The following is a 22,009-nucleotide window of genomic DNA, read 5'->3' as shown; positions in this document are numbered from 1 at the left end:
GTTATTAGCACCACGCTCTAACCAACTGAGCTAACCGGCCATATGTGATGTGCTTGGTCTTCTGATGCTTTCCGGCCCTACCCGCCCGAATGTCTACCGAATAAAAGGGATTAAAGGTCCGTTTGCCCACAATTGAAAAGAAAGGGCTGTGCAACCTGTCCAAAAGATAGCAGTGGGTCTTCAGAAAAAAAGAACCTGGCTCACACAGGGGTTGAGGCTGCGACCTTAATGTAATTAGCATCGCAATCTAAGCTACTTGGGAAGATTAGAGCCAGGTGACTACAGGGCTCGAACCAGAGGCTTTGGCATGATTAGCAGAATGCTCTAAACAACTCAGCTCACTGGTCATGTATTTTGGCAAATCTAACAACACTTTCTGGGCCTTCTTAAATGACTGTCTAGCTGGATAAAAGGGCCGACAGGTCCGACCTAATTCTGATGAGAAAAGCCAGGCAATTACACAGATGGAACTGGAGACTTTGGCATTATTAGCATAATGCTCTAACCAACTGAGCTCGCCGGAAATGAAAGAGTTTTGCAACCTGTCCACTATATAACAGAGAGCTCACCAAAATTCAAGAATCTGGCCCCTGACCGGCCGTGGGCTGTGGCCATTCATCTGACGCTTTCTGGCCCATCCCGTATGACTTTGTACCCGGTAGAAGGGCTTAACAGTCCTCCTACTAAAGCTCACCAAAAGCGGAGGAACTGGCCCGTACGGGGATCGAACCCGCGACCTTGGCGTTATTAGCACCACGCTCTAACCAACTGAGCTAACCGGCCATATGTGATGTGCTCGGTCTTCTGATGCTTTCCGGCCCTACCCGCCCGAATGTCTACCGAATAAAAGGGATTAAAGGTCCGTTTGCCCACAATTGAAAAGAAAGGGCTGTGCAACCTGTCCAAAAGATAGCAGTGGGTCTTCAGAAAAAAAGAGCCTGGCTCACACAGGGGTTGAGGCTGCGACCTTAATGTAATTAGCATCGCACTCTAAGCTACTTGGGAAGATTAGAGCCAGGTGACTACAGGGCTCGAACCAGAGGCTTTGGCATGATTAGCAGAATGCTCTAACCAACTCAGCTCACTGGTCATGTATTTTGGCAAATCTAACAACACTTTCTGGGCCTTCTTAAATGACTGTCTAGCTGGATAAAAGGGCCGACAGGTCCGACCTAATTCTGATGAGAAAAGCCAGGCAACTACACAGATGGAACTGGAGACTTTGGCATTATTAGCATAATGCTCTAACCAACTGAGCTCGCCGGAAATGAAAGAGTTTTGCAACCTGTCCACTATATAACAGAGAGCTCACCAAAATTCAAGAATCTGGCCCCTGACCGGCCGTGGGCTGTGGCCATTCATCTGACGCTTTCTGGCCCATCCCGTATGACTTTGTACCCGGTAGAAGGGCTTAACAGTCCTCCTACTAAAGCTCACCAAAAGCGGAGGAACTGGCCCGTACGGGGATCGAACCCGCGACCTTGGCGTTATTAGCACCACGCTCTAACCAACTGAGCTAACCGGCCATATGTGATGTGCTTGGTCTTCTGATGCTTTCCGGCCCTACCCGCCCGAATGTCTACCGAATAAAAGGGATTAAAGGTCCGTTTGCCCACAATTGAAAAGAAAGGGCTGTGCAACCTGTCCAAAAGATAGCAGTGGGTCTTCAGAAAAAAAGAGCCTGGCTCACACAGGGGTTGAGGCTGCGACCTTAATGTAATTAGCATCGCACTCTAAGCTACTTGGGAAGATTAGAGCCAGGTGACTACAGGGCTCGAACCAGAGGCTTTGGCATGATTAGCAGAATGCTCTAACCAACTCAGCTCACTGGTCATGTATTTTGGCAAATCTAACAACACTTTCTGGGCCTTCTTAAATGACTGTCTAGCTGGATAAAAGGGCCGACAGGTCCGACCTAATTCTGATGAGAAAAGCCAGGCAACTACACAGATGGAACTGGAGACTTTGGCATTATTAGCATAATGCTCTAACCAACTGAGCTCGCCGGAAATGAAAGAGTTTTGCAACCTGTCCACTATATAACAGAGAGCTCACCAAAATTCAAGAATCTGGCCCCTGACCGGCCGTGGGCTGTGGCCATTCATCTGACGCTTTCTGGCCCATCCCGTATGACTTTGTACCCGGTAGAAGGGCTTAACAGTCCTCCTACTAAAGCTCACCAAAAGCGGAGGAACTGGCCCGTACGGGGATCGAACCCGCGACCTTGGCGTTATTAGCACCACGCTCTAACCAACTGAGCTAACCGGCCATATGTGATGTGCTCGGTCTTCTGATGCTTTCCGGCCCTACCCGCCCGAATGTCTACCGAATAAAAGGGATTAAAGGTCCGTTTGCCCACAATTGAAAAGAAAGGGCTGTGCAACCTGTCCAAAAGATAGCAGTGGGTCTTCAGAAAAAAAGAGCCTGGCTCACACAGGGGTTGAGGCTGCGACCTTAATGTAATTAGCATCGCACTCTAAGCTACTTGGGAAGATTAGAGCCAGGTGACTACAGGGCTCGAACCAGAGGCTTTGGCATGATTAGCAGAATGCTCTAACCAACTCAGCTCACTGGTCATGTATTTTGGCAAATCTAACAACACTTTCTGGGCCTTCTTAAATGACTGTCTAGCTGGATAAAAGGGCCGACAGGTCCGACCTAATTCTGATGAGAAAAGCCAGGCAACTACACAGATGGAACTGGAGACTTTGGCATTATTAGCATAATGCTCTAACCAACTGAGCTCGCCGGAAATGAAAGAGTTTTGCAACCTGTCCACTATATAACAGAGAGCTCACCAAAATTCAAGAATCTGGCCCCTGACCGGCCGTGGGCTGTGGCCATTCATCTGACGCTTTCTGGCCCATCCCGTATGACTTTGTACCCGGTAGAAGGGCTTAACAGTCCTCCTACTAAAGCTCACCAAAAGCGGAGGAACTGGCCCGTACGGGGATTGAACCCGCGACCTTGGCGTTATTAGCACCACGCTCTAACCAACTGAGCTAACCGGCCATATGTGATGTGCTCGGTCTTCTGATGCTTTCCGGCCCTACCCGCCCGAATGTCTACCGAATAAAAGGGATTAAAGGTCCGTTTGCCCACAATTGAAAAGAAAGGGCTGTGCAACCTGTCCAAAAGATAGCAGTGGGTCTTCAGAAAAAAAGAGCCTGGCTCACACAGGGGTTGAGGCTGCGACCTTAATGTAATTAGCATCGCACTCTAAGCTACTTGGGAAGATTAGAGCCAGGTGACTACAGGGCTCGAACCAGAGGCTTTGGCATGATTAGCAGAATGCTCTAACCAACTCAGCTCACTGGTCATGTATTTTGGCAAATCTAACAACACTTTCTGGGCCTTCTTAAATGACTGTCTAGCTGGATAAAAGGGCCGACAGGTCCGACCTAATTCTGATGAGAAAAGCCAGGCAACTACACAGATGGAACTGGAGACTTTGGCGTTATTAGCATAATGCTCTAACCAACTGAGCTCGCCGGAAATGAAAGAGTTTTGCAACCTGTCCACTATATAACAGAGAGCTCACCAAAATTCAAGAATCTGGCCCCTGACCGGCCGTGGGCTGTGGCCATTCATCTGACGCTTTCTGGCCCATCCCGTATGACTTTGTACCCGGTAGAAGGGCTTAACAGTCCTCCTACTAAAGCTCACCAAAAGCGGAGGAACTGGCCCGTACGGGGATCGAACCCGCGACCTTGGCGTTATTAGCACCACGCTCTAACCAACTGAGCTAACCGGCCATATGTGATGTGCTCGGTCTTCTGATGCTTTCCGGCCCTACCCGCCCGAATGTCTACCGAATAAAAGGGATTAAAGGTCCGTTTGCCCACAATTGAAAAGAAAGGGCTGTGCAACCTGTCCAAAAGATAGCAGTGGGTCTTCAGAAAAAAAGAGCCTGGCTCACACAGGGGTTGAGGCTGCGACCTTAATGTAATTAGCATCGCACTCTAAGCTACTTGGGAAGATTAGAGCCAGGTGACTACAGGGCTCGAACCAGAGGCTTTGGCATGATTAGCAGAATGCTCTAACCAACTCAGCTCACTGGTCATGTATTTTGGCAAATCTAACAACACTTTCTGGGCCTTCTTAAATGACTGTCTAGCTGGATAAAAGGGCCGACAGGTCCGACCTAATTCTGATGAGAAAAGCCAGGCAACTACACAGATGGAACTGGAGACTTTGGCGTTATTAGCATAATGCTCTAACCAACTGAGCTCGCCGGAAATGAAAGAGTTTTGCAACCTGTCCACTATATAACAGAGAGCTCACCAAAATTCAAGAATCTGGCCCCTGACCGGCCGTGGGCTGTGGCCATTCATCTGACGCTTTCTGGCCCATCCCGTATGACTTTGTACCCGGTAGAAGGGCTTAACAGTCCTCCTACTAAAGCTCACCAAAAGCGGAGGAACTGGCCCGTACGGGGATCGAACCCGCGACCTTGGCGTTATTAGCACCACGCTCTAACCAACTGAGCTAACCGGCCATATGTGATGTGCTCGGTCTTCTGATGCTTTCCGGCCCTACCCGCCCGAATGTCTACCGAATAAAAGGGATTAAAGGTCCGTTTGCCCACAATTGAAAAGAAAGGGCTGTGCAACCTGTCCAAAAGATAGCAGTGGGTCTTCAGAAAAAAAGAGCCTGGCTCACACAGGGGTTGAGGCTGCGACCTTAATGTAATTAGCATCGCACTCTAAGCTACTTGGGAAGATTAGAGCCAGGTGACTACAGGGCTCGAACCAGAGGCTTTGGCATGATTAGCAGAATGCTCTAACCAACTCAGCTCACTGGTCATGTATTTTGGCAAATCTAACAACACTTTCTGGGCCTTCTTAAATGACTGTCTAGCTGGATAAAAGGGCCGACAGGTCCGACCTAATTCTGATGAGAAAAGCCAGGCAACTACACAGATGGAACTGGAGACTTTGGCGTTATTAGCATAATGCTCTAACCAACTGAGCTCGCCGGAAATGAAAGAGTTTTGCAACCTGTCCACTATATAACAGAGAGCTCACCAAAATTCAAGAATCTGGCCCCTGACCGGCCGTGGGCTGTGGCCATTCATCTGACGCTTTCTGGCCCATCCCGTATGACTTTGTACCCGGTAGAAGGGCTTAACAGTCCTCCTACTAAAGCTCACCAAAAGCGGAGGAACTGGCCCGTACGGGGATCGAACCCGCGACCTTGGCGTTATTAGCACCACGCTCTAACCAACTGAGCTAACCGGCCATATGTGATGTGCTCGTTCTTCTGATGCTTTCCGGCCCTACCCGCCCGAATGTCTACCGAATAAAAGGGATTAAAGGTCCGTTTGCCCACAATTGAAAAGAAAGGGCTGTGCAACCTGTCCAAAAGATAGCAGTGGGTCTTCAGAAAAAAAGAGCCTGGCTCACACAGGGGTTGAGGCTGCGCCCTTAATGTAATTAGCATCGCACTCTAAGCTACTTGGGAAGATTAGAGCCAGGTGACTACAGGGCTCGAACCAGAGGCTTTGGCATGATTAGCAGAATGCTCTAACCAACTCAGCTCACTGGTCATGTATTTTGGCAAATCTAACAACACTTTCTGGGCCTTCTTAAATGACTGTCTAGCTGGATAAAAGGGCCGACAGGTCCGACCTAATTCTGATGAGAAAAGCCAGGCAACTACACAGATGGAACTGGAGACTTTGGCATTATTAGCATAATGCTCTAACCAACTGAGCTCGCCGGAAATGAAAGAGTTTTGCAACCTGTCCACTATATAACAGAGAGCTCACCAAAATTCAAGAATCTGGCCCCTGACCGGCCGTGGGCTGTGGCCATTCATCTGACGCTTTCTGGCCCATCCCGTATGACTTTGTACCCGGTAGAAGGGCTTAACAGTCCTCCTACTAAAGCTCACCAAAAGCGGAGGAACTGGCCCGTACGGGGATCGAACCCGCGACCTTGGCGTTATTAGCACCACGCTCTAACCAACTGAGCTAACCGGCCATATGTGATGTGCTCGGTCTTCTGATGCTTTCCGGCCCTACCCGCCCGAATGTCTACCGAATAAAAGGGATTAAAGGTCCGTTTGCCCACAATTGAAAAGAAAGGGCTGTGCAACCTGTCCAAAAGATAGCAGTGGGTCTTCAGAAAAAAAGAGCCTGGCTCACACAGGGGTTGAGGCTGCGACCTTGGCGTTATTAGCACCACGCTCTAACCAACTGAGCTAACCGGCCATATGTGATGTGCTCGGTCTTCTGATGCTTTCCGGCCCTACCCGCCCGAATGTCTACCGAATAAAAGGGATTAAAGGTCCGTTTGCCCACAATTGAAAAGAAAGGGCTGTGCAACCTGTCCAAAAGATAGCAGTGGGTCTTCAGAAAAAAAGAGCCTGGCTCACACAGGGGTTGAGGCTGCGCCCTTAATGTAATTAGCATCGCACTCTAAGCTACTTGGGAAGATTAGAGCCAGGTGACTACAGGGCTCAAACCAGAGGCTTTGGCATGATTAGCAGAATGCTCTAACCAACTCAGCTCACTGGTCATGTATTTTGGCAAATCTAACAACACTTTCTGGGCCTTCTTAAATGACTGTCTAGCTGGATAAAAGGGCCGACAGGTCCGACCTAATTCTGATGAGAAAAGCCAGGCAACTACACAGATGGAACTGGAGACTTTGGCATTATTAGCATAATGCTCTAACCAACTGAGCTCGCCGGAAATGAAAGAGTTTTGCAACCTGTCCACTATATAACAGAGAGCTCACCAAAATTCAAGAATCTGGCCCCTGACCGGCCGTGGGCTGTGGCCATTCATCTGACGCTTTCTGGCCCATCCCGTATGACTTTGTACCCGGTAGAAGGGCTTAACAGTCCTCCTACTAAAGCTCACCAAAAGCGGAGGAACTGGCCCGTACGAGGATCGAACCCACAACCTTGGCGTTATTAGCACCACGCTCTAACCAACTGAGCTAACCGGCCATATGTGATGTGCTCGGTCTTCTGATGCTTTCCGGCCCTACCCGCCCGAATGTCTACCGAATAAAAGGGATTAAAGGTCCGTTTGCCCACAATTGAAAAGAAAGGGCTGTGCAACCTGTCCAAAAGATAGCAGTGGGTCTTCAGAAAAAAAGAGCCTGGCTCACACAGGGGTTGAGGCTGCGACCTTGGCGTTATTAGCACCACGCTCTAACCAACTGAGCTAACCGGCCATATGTGATGTGCTCGGTCTTCTGATGCTTTCCGGCCCTACCCGCCCGAATGTCTACCGAATAAAAGGGATTAAAGGTCCGTTTGCCCACAATTGAAAAGAAAGGGCTGTGCAACCTGTCCAAAAGATAGCAGTGGGTCTTCAGAAAAAAAGAGCCTGGCTCACACAGGGGTTGAGGCTGCGCCCTTAATGTAATTAGCATCGCACTCTAAGCTACTTGGGAAGATTAGAGCCAGGTGACTACAGGGCTCGAACCAGAGGCTTTGGCATGATTAGCAGAATGCTCTAACCAACTCAGCTCACTGGTCATGTATTTTGGCAAATCTAACAACACTTTCTGGGCCTTCTTAAATGACTGTCTAGCTGGATAAAAGGGCCGACAGGTCCGACCTAATTCTGATGAGAAAAGCCAGGCAACTACACAGATGGAACTGGAGACTTTGGCATTATTAGCATAATGCTCTAACCAACTGAGCTCGCCGGAAATGAAAGAGTTTTGCAACCTGTCCACTATATAACAGAGAGCTCACCAAAATTCAAGAATCTGGCCCCTGACCGGCCGTGGGCTGTGGCCATTCATCTGACGCTTTCTGGCCCATCCCGTATGACTTTGTACCCGGTAGAAGGGCTTAACAGTCCTCCTACTAAAGCTCACCAAAAGCGGAGGAACTGGCCCGTACGGGGATCGAACCCGCGACCTTGGCGTTATTAGCACCACGCTCTAACCAACTGAGCTAACCGGCCATATGTGATGTGCTCGGTCTTCTGATGCTTTCCGGCCCTACCCGCCCGAATGTCTACCGAATAAAAGGGATTAAAGGTCCGTTTGCCCACAATTGAAAAGAAAGGGCTGTGCAACCTGTCCAAAAGATAGCAGTGGGTCTTCAGAAAAAAAGAGCCTGGCTCACACAGGGGTTGAGGCTGCGACCTTGGCGTTATTAGCACCACGCTCTAACCAACTGAGCTAACTGGCCATATGTGATGTGCTCGGTCTTCTGATGCTTTCCGGCCCTACCCGCCCGAATGTCTACCGAATAAAAGGGATTAAAGGTCCGTTTGCCCACAATTGAAAAGAAAGGGCTGTGCAACCTGTCCAAAAGATAGCAGTGGGTCTTCAGAAAAAAAGAGCCTGGCTCACACAGGGGTTGAGGCTGCGACCTTAATGTAATTAGCATCGCACTCTAAGCTACTTGGGAAGATTAGAGCCAGGTGACTACAGGGCTCGAACCAGAGGCTTTGGCATGATTAGCAGAATGCTCTAACCAACTGAGCTCGCCGGAAATGAAAGAGTTTTGCAACCTGTCCACTATATAACAGAGAGCTCACCAAAATTCAAGAATCTGGCCCCTGACCGGCCGTGGGCTGTGGCCATTCATCTGACGCTTTCTGGCCCATCCCGTATGACTTTGTACCCGGTAGAAGGGCTTAACAGTCCTCCTACTAAAGCTCACCAAAAGCGGAGGAACTGGCCCGTACGGGGATCGAACCCGCGACCTTGGCGTTATTAGCACCACGCTCTAACCAACTGAGCTAACCGGCCATATGTGATGTGCTCGGTCTTCTGATGCTTTCCGGCCCTACCCGCCCGAATGTCTACCGAATAAAAGGGATTAAAGGTCCGTTTGCCCACAATTGAAAAGAAAGGGCTGTGCAACCTGTCCAAAAGATAGCAGTGGGTCTTCAGAAAAAAAGAGCCTGGCTCACACAGGGGTTGAGGCTGCGACCTTGGCGTTATTAGCACCACGCTCTAACCAACTGAGCTAACCGGCCATATGTGATGTGCTCGGTCTTCTGATGCTTTCCGGCCCTACCCGCCCGAATGTCTACCGAATAAAAGGGATTAAAGGTCCGTTTGCCCACAATTGAAAAGAAAGGGCTGTGCAACCTGTCCAAAAGATAGCAGTGGGTCTTCAGAAAAAAAGAGCCTGGCTCACACAGGGGTTGAGACTGCGCCCTTAATGTAATTAGCATCGCACTCTAAGCTACTTGGGAAGATTAGAGCCAGGTGACTACAGGGCTCGAACCAGAGGCTTTGGCATGATTAGCAGAATGCTCTAACCAACTCAGCTCACTGGTCATGTATTTTGGCAAATCTAACAACACTTTCTGGGCCTTCTTAAATGACTGTCTAGCTGGATAAAAGGGCCGACAGGTCCGACCTAATTCTGATGAGAAAAGCCAGGCAACTACACAGATGGAACTGGAGACTTTGGCATTATTAGCATAATGCTCTAACCAACTGAGCTCGCCGGAAATGAAAGAGTTTTGCAACCTGTCCACTATATAACAGAGAGCTCACCAAAATTCAAGAATCTGGCCCCTGACCGGCCGTGGGCTGTGGCCATTCATCTGACGCTTTCTGGCCCATCCCGTATGACTTTGTACCCGGTAGAAGGGCTTAACAGTCCTCCTACTAAAGCTCACCAAAAGCGGAGGAACTGGCCCGTACGGGGATCGAACCCGCGACCTTGGCGTTATTAGCACCACGCTCTAACCAACTGAGCTAACCGGCCATATGTGATGTACTCGGTCTTCTGATGCTTTCCGGCCCTACCCGCCCGAATGTCTACCGAATAAAAGGGATTAAAGGTCCGTTTGCCCACAATTGAAAAGAAAGGGCTGTGCAACCTGTCCAAAAGATAGCAGTGGGTCTTCAGAAAAAAAGAGCCTGGCTCACACAGGGGTTGAGGCTGCGACCTTAATGTAATTAGCATCGCACTCTAAGCTACTTGGGAAGATTAGAGCCAGGTGACTACAGGGCTCGAACCAGAGGCTTTGGCATGATTAGCAGAATGCTCTAACCAACTCAGCTCACTGGTCATGTATTTTGGCAAATCTAACAACACTTTCTGGGCCTTCTTAAATGACTGTCTAGCTGGATAAAAGGGCCGACAGGTCCGACCTAATTCTGATGAGAAAAGCCAGGCAACTACACAGATGGAACTGGAGACTTTGGCATTATTAGCATAATGCTCTAACCAACTGAGCTCGCCGGAAATGAAAGAGTTTTGCAACCTGTCCACTATATAACAGAGAGCTCACCAAAATTCAAGAATCTGGCCCCTGACCGGCCGTGGGCTGTGGCCATTCATCTGACGCTTTCTGGCCCATCCCGTATGACTTTGTACCCGGTAGAAGGGCTTAACAGTCCTCCTACTAAAGCTCACCAAAAGCAGAGGAACTGGCCCGTACGGGGATCGAACCCGCGACCTTGGCGTTATTAGCACCACGCTCTAACCAACTGAGCTAACCGGCCATATGTGATGTGCTCGGTCTTCTGATGCTTTCCGGCCCTACCCGCCCGAATGTCTACCGAATAAAAGGGATTAAAGGTCCGTTTGCCCACAATTGAAAAGAAAGGGCTGTGCAACCTGTCCAAAAGATAGCAGTGGGTCTTCAGAAAAAAAGAGCCTGGCTCACACAGGGGTTGAGACTGCGCCCTTAATGTAATTAGCATCGCACTCTAAGCTACTTGGGAAGATTAGAGCCAGGTGACTACAGGGCTCGAACCAGAGGCTTTGGCATGATTAGCAGAATGCTCTAACCAACTCAGCTCACTGGTCATGTATTTTGGCAAATCTAACAACACTTTCTGGGCCTTCTTAAATGACTGTCTAGCTGGATAAAAGGGCCGACAGGTCCGACCTAATTCTGATGAGAAAAGCCAGGCAACTACACAGATGGAACTGGAGACTTTGGCATTATTAGCATAATGCTCTAACCAACTGAGCTCGCCGGATATGAAAGAGTTTTGCAACCTGTCCACTATATAACAGAGAGCTCACCAAAATTCAAGAATCTGGCCCCTGACCGGCCGTGGGCTGTGGCCATTCATCTGACGCTTTCTGGCCCATCCCGTATGACTTTGTACCCGGTAGAAGGGCTTAACAGTCCTCCTACTAAAGCTCACCAAAAGCGGAGGAACTGGCCCGTACGGGGATCGAACCCGCGACCTTGGCGTTATTAGCACCACGCTCTAACCAACTGAGCTAACCGGCCATATGTGATGTACTCGGTCTTCTGATGCTTTCCGGCCCTACCCGCCCGAATGTCTACCGAATAAAAGGGATTAAAGGTCCGTTTGCCCACAATTGAAAAGAAAGGGCTGTGCAACCTGTCCAAAAGATAGCAGTGGGTCTTCAGAAAAAAAGAGCCTGGCTCACACAGGGGTTGAGGCTGCGACCTTAATGTAATTAGCATCGCACTCTAAGCTACTTGGGAAGATTAGAGCCAGGTGACTACAGGGCTCGAACCAGAGGCTTTGGCATGATTAGCAGAATGCTCTAACCAACTCAGCTCACTGGTCATGTATTTTGGCAAATCTAACAACACTTTCTGGGCCTTCTTAAATGACTGTCTAGCTGGATAAAAGGGCCGACAGGTCCGACCTAATTCTGATGAGAAAAGCCAGGCAACTACACAGATGGAACTGGAGACTTTGGCATTATTAGCATAATGCTCTAACCAACTGAGCTCGCCGGAAATGAAAGAGTTTTGCAACCTGTCCACTATATAACAGAGAGCTCACCAAAATTCAAGAATCTGGCCCCTGACCGGCCGTGGGCTGTGGCCATTCATCTGACGCTTTCTGGCCCATCCCGTATGACTTTGTACCCGGTAGAAGGGCTTAACAGTCCTCCTACTAAAGCTCACCAAAAGCAGAGGAACTGGCCCGTACGGGGATCGAACCCGCGACCTTGGCGTTATTAGCACCACGCTCTAACCAACTGAGCTAACCGGCCATATGTGATGTGCTCGGTCTTCTGATGCTTTCCGGCCCTACCCGCCCGAATGTCTACCGAATAAAAGGGATTAAAGGTCCGTTTGCCCACAATTGAAAAGAAAGGGCTGTGCAACCTGTCCAAAAGATAGCAGTGGGTCTTCAGAAAAAAAGAGCCTGGCTCACACAGGGGTTGAGGCTGCGACCTTAATGTAATTAGCATCGCACTCTAAGCTACTTGGGAAGATTAGAGCCAGGTGACTACAGGGCTCGAACCAGAGGCTTTGGCATGATTAGCAGAATGCTCTAACCAACTCAGCTCACTGGTCATGTATTTTGGCAAATCTAACAACACTTTCTGGGCCTTCTTAAATGACTGTCTAGCTGGATAAAAGGGCCGACAGGTCCGACCTAATTCTGATGAGAAAAGCCAGGCAACTACACAGATGGAACTGGAGACTTTGGCGTTATTAGCATAATGCTCTAACCAACTGAGCTCGCCGGAAATGAAAGAGTTTTGCAACCTGTCCACTATATAACAGAGAGCTCACCAAAATTCAAGAATCTGGCCCCTGACCGGCCGTGGGCTGTGGCCATTCATCTGACGCTTTCTGGCCCATCCCGTATGACTTTGTACCCGGTAGAAGGGCTTAACAGTCCTCCTACTAAAGCTCACTAAAAGCGGAGGAACTGGCCCGTACGGGGATCGAACCCGCGACCTTGGCGTTATTAGCACCACGCTCTAACCAACTGAGCTAACCGGCCATATGTGATGTGCTCGGTCTTCTGATGCTTTCCGGCCCTACCCGCCCGAATGTCTACCGAATAAAAGGGATTAAAGGTCCGTTTGCCCACAATTGAAAAGAAAGGGCTGTGCAACCTGTCCAAAAGATAGCAGTGGGTCTTCAGAAAAAAAGAGCCTGGCTCACACAGGGGTTGAGGCTGCGACCTTAATGTAATTAGCATCGCACTCTAAGCTACTTGGGAAGATTAGAGCCAGGTGACTACAGGGCTCGAACCAGAGGCTTTGGCATGATTAGCAGAATGCTCTAACCAACTCAGCTCACTGGTCATGTGTTTTGGCAAATCTAACAACACTTTCTGGGCCTTCTTAAATGACTGTCTAGCTGGATAAAAGGGCCGACAGGTCCGACCTAATTCTGATGAGAAAAGCCAGGCAACTACACAGATGGAACTGGAGACTTTGGCATTATTAGCATAATGCTCTAACCAACTGAGCTCGCCGGAAATGAAAGAGTTTTGCAACCTGTCCACTATATAACAGAGAGCTCACCAAAATTCAAGAATCTGGCCCCTGACCGGCCGTGGGCTGTGGCCATTCATCTGACGCTTTCTGGCCCATCCCGTATGACTTTGTACCCGGTAGAAGGGCTTAACAGTCCTCCTACTAAAGCTCACCAAAAGCGGAGGAACTGGCCCGTACGGGGATCGAACCCGCGACCTTGGCGTTATTAGCACCACGCTCTAACCAACTGAGCTAACCGGCCATATGTGATGTGCTCGGTCTTCTGATGCTTTCCGGCCCTACCCGCCCGAATGTCTACCGAATAAAAGGGATTAAAGGTCCGTTTGCCCACAATTGAAAAGAAAGGGCTGTGCAACCTGTCCAAAAGATAGCAGTGGGTCTTCAGAAAAAAAGAGCCTGGCTCACACAGGGGTTGAGGCTGCGACCTTAATGTAATTAGCATCGCACTCTAAGCTACTTGGGAAGATTAGAGCCAGGTGACTACAGGGCTCGAACCAGAGGCTTTGGCATGATTAGCAGAATGCTCTAACCAACTCAGCTCACTGGTCATGTATTTTGGCAAATCTAACAACACTTTCTGGGCCTTCTTAAATGACTGTCTAGCTGGATAAAAGGGCCGACAGGTCCGACCTAATTCTGATGAGAAAAGCCAGGCAACTACACAGATGGAACTGGAGACTTTGGCGTTATTAGCATAATGCTCTAACCAACTGAGCTCGCCGGAAATGAAAGAGTTTTGCAACCTGTCCACTATATAACAGAGAGCTCACCAAAATTCAAGAATCTGGCCCCTGACCGGCCGTGGGCTGTGGCCATTCATCTGACGCTTTCTGGCCCATCCCGTATGACTTTGTACCCGGTAGAAGAGCTTAAGAGTCCTCCTACTAAAGCTCACCAAAAGCGGAGGAACTGGCCCGTACGGGGATCGAACCCGCGACCTTGGCGTTATTAGCACCACGCTCTAACCAACTGAGCTAACCGGCCATATGTGATGTGCTCGGTCTTCTGATGCTTTCCGGCCCTACCCGCCCGAATGTCTACCGAATAAAAGGGATTAAAGGTCCGTTTGCCCACAATTGAAAAGAAAGGGCTGTGCAACCTGTCCAAAAGATAGCAGTGGGTCTTCAGAAAAAAAGAGCCTCGCTCACACAGGGGTTGAGGCTGCGACCTTAATGTAATTAGCATCGCACTCTAAGCTACTTGGGAAGATTAGAGCCAGGTGACTACAGGGCTCGAACCAGAGGCTTTGGCATGATTAGCAGAATGCTCTAACCAACTCAGCTCACTGGTCATGTATTTTGGCAAATCTATCAACACTTTCTGGGCCTTCTTAAATGACTGTCTAGCTGGATAAAAGGGCCGACAGGTCCGACCTAATTCTGATGAGAAAAGCCAGGCAACTACACAGATGGAACTGGAGACTTTGGCATTATTAGCATAATGCTCTAACCAACTGAGCTCGCCGGAAATGAAAGAGTTTTGCAACCTGTCCACTATATAACAGAGAGCTCACCAAAATTCAAGAATCTGGCCCCTGACCGGCCGTGGGCTGTGGCCATTCATCTGACGCTTTCTGGCCCATCCCGTATGACTTTGTACCCGGTAGAAGGGCTTAACAGTCCTCCTACTAAAGCTCACCAAAAGCGGAGGAACTGGCCCGTACAGGGATCGAACCCGCGACCTTGGCGTTATTAGCACCACGCTCTAACCAACTGAGCTAACCGGCCATATGTGATGTGCTCGGTCTTCTGATGCTTTCCGGCCCTACCCGCCCGAATGTCTACCGAATAAAAGGGATTAAAGGTCCGTTTGCCCACAATTGAAAAGAAAGGGCTGTGCAACCTGTCCAAAAGATAGCAGTGGGTCTTCAGAAAAAAAGAGCCTGGCTCACACAGGGGTTGAGGCTGCGACCTTAATGTAATTAGCATCGCACTCTAAGCTACTTGGGAAGATTAGAGCCAGGTGACTACAGGGCTCGAACCAGAGGCTTTGGCATGATTAGCAGAATGCTCTAACCAACTCAGGTCACTGGTCATGTATTTTGGCAAATCTAACAACACTTTCTGGGCCTTCTTAAATGACTGTCTAGCTGGATAAAAGGGCCGACAGGTCCGACCTAATTCTGATGAGAAAAGCCAGGCAACTACACAGATGGAACTGGAGACTTTGGCATTATTAGCATAATGCTCTAACCAACTGAGCTCGCCGGAAATGAAAGAGTTTTGCAACCTGTCCACTATATAACAGAGAGCTCACCAAAATTCAAGAATCTGGCCCCTGACCGGCCGTGGGCTGTGGCCATTCATCTGACGCTTTCTGGCCCATCCCGTATGACTTTGTACCCGGTAGAAGGGCTTAACAGTCCTCCTACTAAAGCTCACCAAAAGCGGAGGAACTGACCCGTACGGGGATCGAACCCGCGACCTTGGCGTTATTAGCACCACGCTCTAACCAACTGAGCTAACCGGCCATATGTGATGTGCTCGGTCTTCTGATGCTTTCCGGCCCTACCCGCCCGAATGTCTACCGAATAAAAGGGATTAAAGGTCCGTTTGCCCACAATTGAAAAGAAAGGGCTGTGCAACCTGTCCAAAAGATAGCAGTGGGTCTTCAGAAAAAAAGAGCCTGGCTCACACAGGGGTTGAGGCTGCGACCTTAATGTAATTAGCATCGCACTCTAAGCTACTTGGGAAGATTAGAGCCAGGTGACTACAGGGCTCGAACCAGAGGCTTTGGCATGATTAGCAGAATGCTCTAACCAACTCAGCTCACTGGTCATGTATTTTGGCAAATCTAACAACACTTTCTGGGCCTTCTTAAATGACTGTCTAGCTGGATAAAAGGGCCGACAGGTCCGACCTAATTCTGATGAGAAAAGCCAGGCAACTACACAGATGGAACTGGAGACTTTGGCATTATTAGCATAATGCTCTAACCAACTGAGCTCGCCGGAAATGAAAGAGTTTTGCAACCTGTCCACTATATAACAGAGAGCTCACCAAAATTCAAGAATCTGGCCCCTGACCGGCCGTGGGCTGTGGCCATTCATCTGACGCTTTCTGGCCCATCCCGTATGACTTTGTACCCGGTAGAAGGGCTTAACAGTCCTCCTACTAAAGCTCACCAAAAGCGGAGGAACTGGCCCGTACGGGGATTGAACCCGCGACCTTGGCGTTATTAGCACCACGCTCTAACCAACTGAGCTAACCGGCCATATGTGATGTGCTCGGTCTTCTGATGCTTTCCGGCCCTACCCGCCCGAATGTCTACCGAATAAAAGGGATTAAAGGTCCGTTTGCCCACAATTGAAAAGAAAGGGCTGTGCAACCTGTCCAAAAGATAGCAGTGGGTCTTCAGAAAAAAAGAGCCTGGCTCACACAGGGGTTGAGGCTGCGACCTTAATGTAATTAGCATCGCACTCTAAGCTACTTGGGAAGATTAGAGCCAGGTGACTACAGGGCTCGAACCAGAGGCTTTGGCATGATTAGCAGAATGCTCTAACCAACTCAGCTCACTGGTCATGTATTTTGGCAAATCTAACAACACTTTCTGGGCCTTCTTAAATGACTGTCTAGCTGGATAAAAGGGCCGACAGGTCCGACCTAATTCTGATGAGAAAAGCCAGGCAACTACACAGATGGAACTGGAGACTTTGGCGTTATTAGCATAATGCTCTAACCAACTGAGCTCGCCGGAAATGAAAGAGTTTTGCAACCTGTCCACTATATAACAGAGAGCTCACCAAAATTCAAGAATCTGGCCCCTGACCGGCCGTGGGCTGTGGCCATTCATCTGACGCTTTCTGGCCCATCCCGTATGACTTTGTACCCGGTAGAAGGGCTTAACAGTCCTCCTACTAAAGCTCACCAAAAGCGGAGGAACTGGCCCGTACGGGGATCGAACCCGCGACCTTGGCGTTATTAGCACCACGCTCTAACCAACTGAGCTAACCGGCCATATGTGATGTGCTCGGTCTTCTGATGCTTTCCGGCCCTACCCGCCCGAATGTCTACCGAATAAAAGGGATTAAAGGTCCGTTTGCCCACAATTGAAAAGAAAGGGCTGTGCAACCTGTCCAAAAGATAGCAGTGGGTCTTCAGAAAAAAAGAGCCTGGCTCACACAGGGGTTGAGGCTGCGACCTTAATGTAATTAGCATCGCACTCTAAGCTACTTGGGAAGATTAGAGCCAGGTGACTACAGGGCTCGAACCAGAGGCTTTGGCATGATTAGCAGAATGCTCTAACCAACTCAGCTCACTGGTCATGTATTTTGGCAAATCTAACAACACTTTCTGGGCCTTCTTAAATGACTGTCTAGCTGGATAAAAGGGCCGACAGGTCCGACCTAATTCTGATGAGAAAAGCCAGGCAACTACACAGATGGAACTGGAGACTTTGGCGTTATTAGCATAATGCTCTAACCAACTGAGCTCGCCGGAAATGAAAGAGTTTTGCAACCTGTCCACTATATAACAGAGAGCTCACCAAAATTCAAGAATCTGGCCCCTGACCGGCCGTGGGCTGTGGCCATTCATCTGACGCTTTCTGGCCCATCCCGTATGACTTTGTACCCGGTAGAAGGGCTTAACAGTCCTCCTACTAAAGCTCACCAAAAGCGGAGGAACTGGCCCGTACGGGGATCGAACCCGCGACCTTGGCGTTATTAGCACCACGCTCTAACCAACTGAGCTAACCGGCCATATGTGATGTGCTCGGTCTTCTGATGCTTTCCGGCCCTACCCGCCCGAATGTCTACCGAATAAAAGGGATTAAAGGTCCGTTTGCCCACAATTGAAAAGAAAGGGCTGTGCAACCTGTCCAAAAGATAGCAGTGGGTCTTCAGAAAAAAAGAGCCTGGCTCACACAGGGGTTGAGGCTGCGACCTTAATGTAATTAGCATCGCACTCTAAGCTACTTGGGAAGATTAGAGCCAGGTGACTACAGGGCTCGAACCAGAGGCTTTGGCATGATTAGCAGAATGCTCTAACCAACTCAGCTCACTGGTCATGTATTTTGGCAAATCTAACAACACTTTCTGGGCCTTCTTAAATGACTGTCTAGCTGGATAAAAGGGCCGACAGGTCCGACCTAATTCTGATGAGAAAAGCCAGGCAACTACACAGATGGAACTGGAGACTTTGGCGTTATTAGCATAATGCTCTAACCAACTGAGCTCGCCGGAAATGAAAGAGTTTTGCAACCTGTCCACTATATAACAGAGAGCTCACCAAAATTCAAGAATCTGGCCCCTGACCGGCCGTGGGCTGTGGCCATTCATCTGACGCTTTCTGGCCCATCCCGTATGACTTTGTACCCGGTAGAAGGGCTTAACAGTCCTCCTACTAAAGCTCACCAAAAGCGGAGGAACTGGCCCGTACGGGGATCGAACCCGCGACCTTGGCGTTATTAGCACCACGCTCTAACCAACTGAGCTAACCGGCCATATGTGATGTGCTCGTTCTTCTGATGCTTTCCGGCCCTACCCGCCCGAATGTCTACCGAATAAAAGGGATTAAAGGTCCGTTTGCCCACAATTGAAAAGAAAGGGCTGTGCAACCTGTCCAAAAGATAGCAGTGGGTCTTCAGAAAAAAAGAGCCTGGCTCACACAGGGGTTGAGGCTGCGCCCTTAATGTAATTAGCATCGCACTCTAAGCTACTTGGGAAGATTAGAGCCAGGTGACTACAGGGCTCGAACCAGAGGCTTTGGCATGATTAGCAGAATGCTCTAACCAACTCAGCTCACTGGTCATGTATTTTGGCAAATCTAACAACACTTTCTGGGCCTTCTTAAATGACTGTCTAGCTGGATAAAAGGGCCGACAGGTCCGACCTAATTCTGATGAGAAAAGCCAGGCAACTACACAGATGGAACTGGAGACTTTGGCATTATTAGCATAATGCTCTAACCAACTGAGCTCGCCGGAAATGAAAGAGTTTTGCAACCTGTCCACTATATAACAGAGAGCTCACCAAAATTCAAGAATCTGGCCCCTGACCGGCCGTGGGCTGTGGCCATTCATCTGACGCTTTCTGGCCCATCCCGTATGACTTTGTACCCGGTAGAAGGGCTTAACAGTCCTCCTACTAAAGCTCACCAAAAGCGGAGGAACTGGCCCGTACGGGGATCGAACCCGCGACCTTGGCGTTATTAGCACCACGCTCTAACCAACTGAGCTAACCGGCCATATGTGATGTGCTCGGTCTTCTGATGCTTTCCGGCCCTACCCGCCCGAATGTCTACCGAATAAAAGGGATTAAAGGTCCGTTTGCCCACAATTGAAAAGAAAGGGCTGTGCAACCTGTCCAAAAGATAGCAGTGGGTCTTCAGAAAAAAAGAGCCTGGCTCACACAGGGGTTGAGGCTGCGACCTTGGCGTTATTAGCACCACGCTCTAACCAACTGAGCTAACCGGCCATATGTGATGTGCTCGGTCTTCTGATGCTTTCCGGCCCTACCCGCCCGAATGTCTACCGAATAAAAGGGATTAAAGGTCCGTTTGCCCACAATTGAAAAGAAAGGGCTGTGCAACCTGTCCAAAAGATAGCAGTGGGTCTTCAGAAAAAAAGAGCCTGGCTCACACAGGGGTTGAGGCTGCGCCCTTAATGTAATTAGCATCGCACTCTAAGCTACTTGGGAAGATTAGAGCCAGGTGACTACAGGGCTCGAACCAGAGGCTTTGGCATGATTAGCAGAATGCTCTAACCAACTCAGCTCACTGGTCATGTATTTTGGCAAATCTAACAACACTTTCTGGGCCTTCTTAAATGACTGTCTAGCTGGATAAAAGGGCCGACAGGTCCGACCTAATTCTGATGAGAAAAGCCAGGCAACTACACAGATGGAACTGGAGACTTTGGCATTATTAGCATAATGCTCTAACCAACTGAGCTCGCCGGAAATGAAAGAGTTTTGCAACCTGTCCACTATATAACAGAGAGCTCACCAAAATTCAAGAATCTGGCCCCTGACCGGCCGTGGGCTGTGGCCATTCATCTGACGCTTTCTGGCCCATCCCGTATGACTTTGTACCCGGTAGAAGGGCTTAACAGTCCTCCTACTAAAGCTCACCAAAAGCGGAGGAACTGGCCCGTACGAGGATCGAACCCACAACCTTGGCGTTATTAGCACCACGCTCTAACCAACTGAGCTAACCGGCCATATGTGATGTGCTCGGTCTTCTGATGCTTTCCGGCCCTACCCGCCCGAATGTCTACCGAATAAAAGGGATTAAAGGTCCGTTTGCCCACAATTGAAAAGAAAGGGCTGTGCAACCTGTCCAAAAGATAGCAGTGGGTCTTCAGAAAAAAAGAGCCTGGCTCACACAGGGGTTGAGGCTGCGACCTTGGCGTTATTAGCACCACGCTCTAACCAACTGAGCTAACCGGCCATATGTGATGTGCTCGGTCTTCTGATGCTTTCCGGCCCTACCCGCCCGAATGTCTACCGAATAAAAGGGATTAAAGGTCCGTTTGCCCACAATTGAAAAGAAAGGGCTGTGCAACCTGTCCAAAAGATAGCAGTGGGTCTTCAGAAAAAAAGAGCCTGGCTCACACAGGGGTTGAGGCTGCGCCCTTAATGTAATTAGCATCGCACTCTAAGCTACTTGGGAAGATTAGAGCCAGGTGACTACAGGGCTCGAACCAGAGGCTTTGGCATGATTAGCAGAATGCTCTAACCAACTCAGCTCACTGGTCATGTATTTTGGCAAATCTAACAACACTTTCTGGGCCTTCTTAAATGACTGTCTAGCTGGATAAAAGGGCCGACAGGTCCGACCTAATTCTGATGAGAAAAGCCAGGCAACTACACAGATGGAACTGGAGACTTTGGCATTATTAGCATAATGCTCTAACCAACTGAGCTCGCCGGAAATGAAAGAGTTTTGCAACCTGTCCACTATATAACAGAGAGCTCACCAAAATTCAAGAATCTGGCCCCTGACCGGCCGTGGGCTGTGGCCATTCATCTGACGCTTTCTGGCCCATCCCGTATGACTTTGTACCCGGTAGAAGGGCTTAACAGTCCTCCTACTAAAGCTCACCAAAAGCGGAGGAACTGGCCCGTACGGGGATCGAACCCGCGACCTTGGCGTTATTAGCACCACGCTCTAACCAACTGAGCTAACCGGCCATATGTGATGTGCTCGGTCTTCTGATGCTTTCCGGCCCTACCCGCCCGAATGTCTACCGAATAAAAGGGATTAAAGGTCCGTTTGCCCACAATTGAAAAGAAAGGGCTGTGCAACCTGTCCAAAAGATAGCAGTGGGTCTTCAGAAAAAAAGAGCCTGGCTCACACAGGGGTTGAGGCTGCGACCTTGGCGTTATTAGCACCACGCTCTAACCAACTGAGCTAACTGGCCATATGTGATGTGCTCGGTCTTCTGATGCTTTCCGGCCCTACCCGCCCGAATGTCTACCGAATAAAAGGGATTAAAGGTCCGTTTGCCCACAATTGAAAAGAAAGGGCTGTGCAACCTGTCCAAAAGATAGCAGTGGGTCTTCAGAAAAAAAGAGCCTGGCTCACACAGGGGTTGAGGCTGCGACCTTAATGTAATTAGCATCGCACTCTAAGCTACTTGGGAAGATTAGAGCCAGGTGACTACAGGGCTCGAACCAGAGGCTTTGGCATGATTAGCAGAATGCTCTAACCAACTGAGCTCGCCGGAAATGAAAGAGTTTTGCAACCTGTCCACTATATAACAGAGAGCTCACCAAAATTCAAGAATCTGGCCCCTGACCGGCCGTGGGCTGTGGCCATTCATCTGACGCTTTCTGGCCCATCCCGTATGACTTTGTACCCGGTAGAAGGGCTTAACAGTCCTCCTACTAAAGCTC

The 22,009-nt window shown here is 49.4% G+C and overlaps 21 non-coding genes across 21 annotated transcripts; all 21 read right to left on the bottom strand.

The window, feature by feature from the left end:
* Positions 1 to 709: 709 nt before the first annotated feature.
* On the bottom strand, positions 710 to 783 carry TRNAI-AAU (transfer RNA isoleucine (anticodon AAU)). Its single transcript has one exon. It is a non-coding gene; the product is annotated as a tRNA-Ile (tRNA).
* A 669-nt stretch (positions 784 to 1,452) lies between these two features.
* Positions 1,453 to 1,526, bottom strand: TRNAI-AAU (transfer RNA isoleucine (anticodon AAU)). The gene has a single exon. It is a non-coding gene; the product is annotated as a tRNA-Ile (tRNA).
* A 669-nt stretch (positions 1,527 to 2,195) lies between these two features.
* On the bottom strand, positions 2,196 to 2,269 carry TRNAI-AAU (transfer RNA isoleucine (anticodon AAU)). Its single transcript has one exon. It is a non-coding gene; the product is annotated as a tRNA-Ile (tRNA).
* Positions 2,270 to 3,681: 1,412 nt separating this feature from the next.
* On the bottom strand, positions 3,682 to 3,755 carry TRNAI-AAU (transfer RNA isoleucine (anticodon AAU)). Its single transcript has one exon. It is a non-coding gene; the product is annotated as a tRNA-Ile (tRNA).
* A 669-nt stretch (positions 3,756 to 4,424) lies between these two features.
* On the bottom strand, positions 4,425 to 4,498 carry TRNAI-AAU (transfer RNA isoleucine (anticodon AAU)). Its single transcript has one exon. It is a non-coding gene; the product is annotated as a tRNA-Ile (tRNA).
* Positions 4,499 to 5,167: 669 nt separating this feature from the next.
* TRNAI-AAU (transfer RNA isoleucine (anticodon AAU)) lies at positions 5,168 to 5,241 on the bottom strand. The gene has a single exon. It is a non-coding gene; the product is annotated as a tRNA-Ile (tRNA).
* Positions 5,242 to 5,910: 669 nt separating this feature from the next.
* TRNAI-AAU (transfer RNA isoleucine (anticodon AAU)) lies at positions 5,911 to 5,984 on the bottom strand. Its single transcript has one exon. It is a non-coding gene; the product is annotated as a tRNA-Ile (tRNA).
* Positions 5,985 to 7,856: 1,872 nt separating this feature from the next.
* TRNAI-AAU (transfer RNA isoleucine (anticodon AAU)) lies at positions 7,857 to 7,930 on the bottom strand. Its single transcript has one exon. It is a non-coding gene; the product is annotated as a tRNA-Ile (tRNA).
* A 722-nt stretch (positions 7,931 to 8,652) lies between these two features.
* Positions 8,653 to 8,726, bottom strand: TRNAI-AAU (transfer RNA isoleucine (anticodon AAU)). The gene has a single exon. It is a non-coding gene; the product is annotated as a tRNA-Ile (tRNA).
* An 899-nt stretch (positions 8,727 to 9,625) lies between these two features.
* On the bottom strand, positions 9,626 to 9,699 carry TRNAI-AAU (transfer RNA isoleucine (anticodon AAU)). The gene has a single exon. It is a non-coding gene; the product is annotated as a tRNA-Ile (tRNA).
* Positions 9,700 to 10,368: 669 nt separating this feature from the next.
* On the bottom strand, positions 10,369 to 10,442 carry TRNAI-AAU (transfer RNA isoleucine (anticodon AAU)). Its single transcript has one exon. It is a non-coding gene; the product is annotated as a tRNA-Ile (tRNA).
* Positions 10,443 to 11,111: 669 nt separating this feature from the next.
* Positions 11,112 to 11,185, bottom strand: TRNAI-AAU (transfer RNA isoleucine (anticodon AAU)). Its single transcript has one exon. It is a non-coding gene; the product is annotated as a tRNA-Ile (tRNA).
* Positions 11,186 to 11,854: 669 nt separating this feature from the next.
* On the bottom strand, positions 11,855 to 11,928 carry TRNAI-AAU (transfer RNA isoleucine (anticodon AAU)). The gene has a single exon. It is a non-coding gene; the product is annotated as a tRNA-Ile (tRNA).
* Positions 11,929 to 12,597: 669 nt separating this feature from the next.
* TRNAI-AAU (transfer RNA isoleucine (anticodon AAU)) lies at positions 12,598 to 12,671 on the bottom strand. The gene has a single exon. It is a non-coding gene; the product is annotated as a tRNA-Ile (tRNA).
* A 669-nt stretch (positions 12,672 to 13,340) lies between these two features.
* On the bottom strand, positions 13,341 to 13,414 carry TRNAI-AAU (transfer RNA isoleucine (anticodon AAU)). The gene has a single exon. It is a non-coding gene; the product is annotated as a tRNA-Ile (tRNA).
* Positions 13,415 to 14,083: 669 nt separating this feature from the next.
* Positions 14,084 to 14,157, bottom strand: TRNAI-AAU (transfer RNA isoleucine (anticodon AAU)). The gene has a single exon. It is a non-coding gene; the product is annotated as a tRNA-Ile (tRNA).
* A 2,898-nt stretch (positions 14,158 to 17,055) lies between these two features.
* On the bottom strand, positions 17,056 to 17,129 carry TRNAI-AAU (transfer RNA isoleucine (anticodon AAU)). The gene has a single exon. It is a non-coding gene; the product is annotated as a tRNA-Ile (tRNA).
* A 669-nt stretch (positions 17,130 to 17,798) lies between these two features.
* TRNAI-AAU (transfer RNA isoleucine (anticodon AAU)) lies at positions 17,799 to 17,872 on the bottom strand. Its single transcript has one exon. It is a non-coding gene; the product is annotated as a tRNA-Ile (tRNA).
* Positions 17,873 to 18,541: 669 nt separating this feature from the next.
* TRNAI-AAU (transfer RNA isoleucine (anticodon AAU)) lies at positions 18,542 to 18,615 on the bottom strand. Its single transcript has one exon. It is a non-coding gene; the product is annotated as a tRNA-Ile (tRNA).
* Positions 18,616 to 19,284: 669 nt separating this feature from the next.
* TRNAI-AAU (transfer RNA isoleucine (anticodon AAU)) lies at positions 19,285 to 19,358 on the bottom strand. Its single transcript has one exon. It is a non-coding gene; the product is annotated as a tRNA-Ile (tRNA).
* A 1,872-nt stretch (positions 19,359 to 21,230) lies between these two features.
* TRNAI-AAU (transfer RNA isoleucine (anticodon AAU)) lies at positions 21,231 to 21,304 on the bottom strand. Its single transcript has one exon. It is a non-coding gene; the product is annotated as a tRNA-Ile (tRNA).
* Positions 21,305 to 22,009: the final 705 nt, after the last annotated feature.

This window comes from Engystomops pustulosus, chromosome 4 (assembly GCF_040894005.1).
Source record: "Engystomops pustulosus chromosome 4, aEngPut4.maternal, whole genome shotgun sequence".
Taxonomy (NCBI): Eukaryota; Metazoa; Chordata; class Amphibia; order Anura; family Leptodactylidae; genus Engystomops; species Engystomops pustulosus.
The sequence above is the reverse complement of the archived record's forward strand: the minus strand, read 5'-3'. Positions and strand labels throughout refer to the sequence as shown.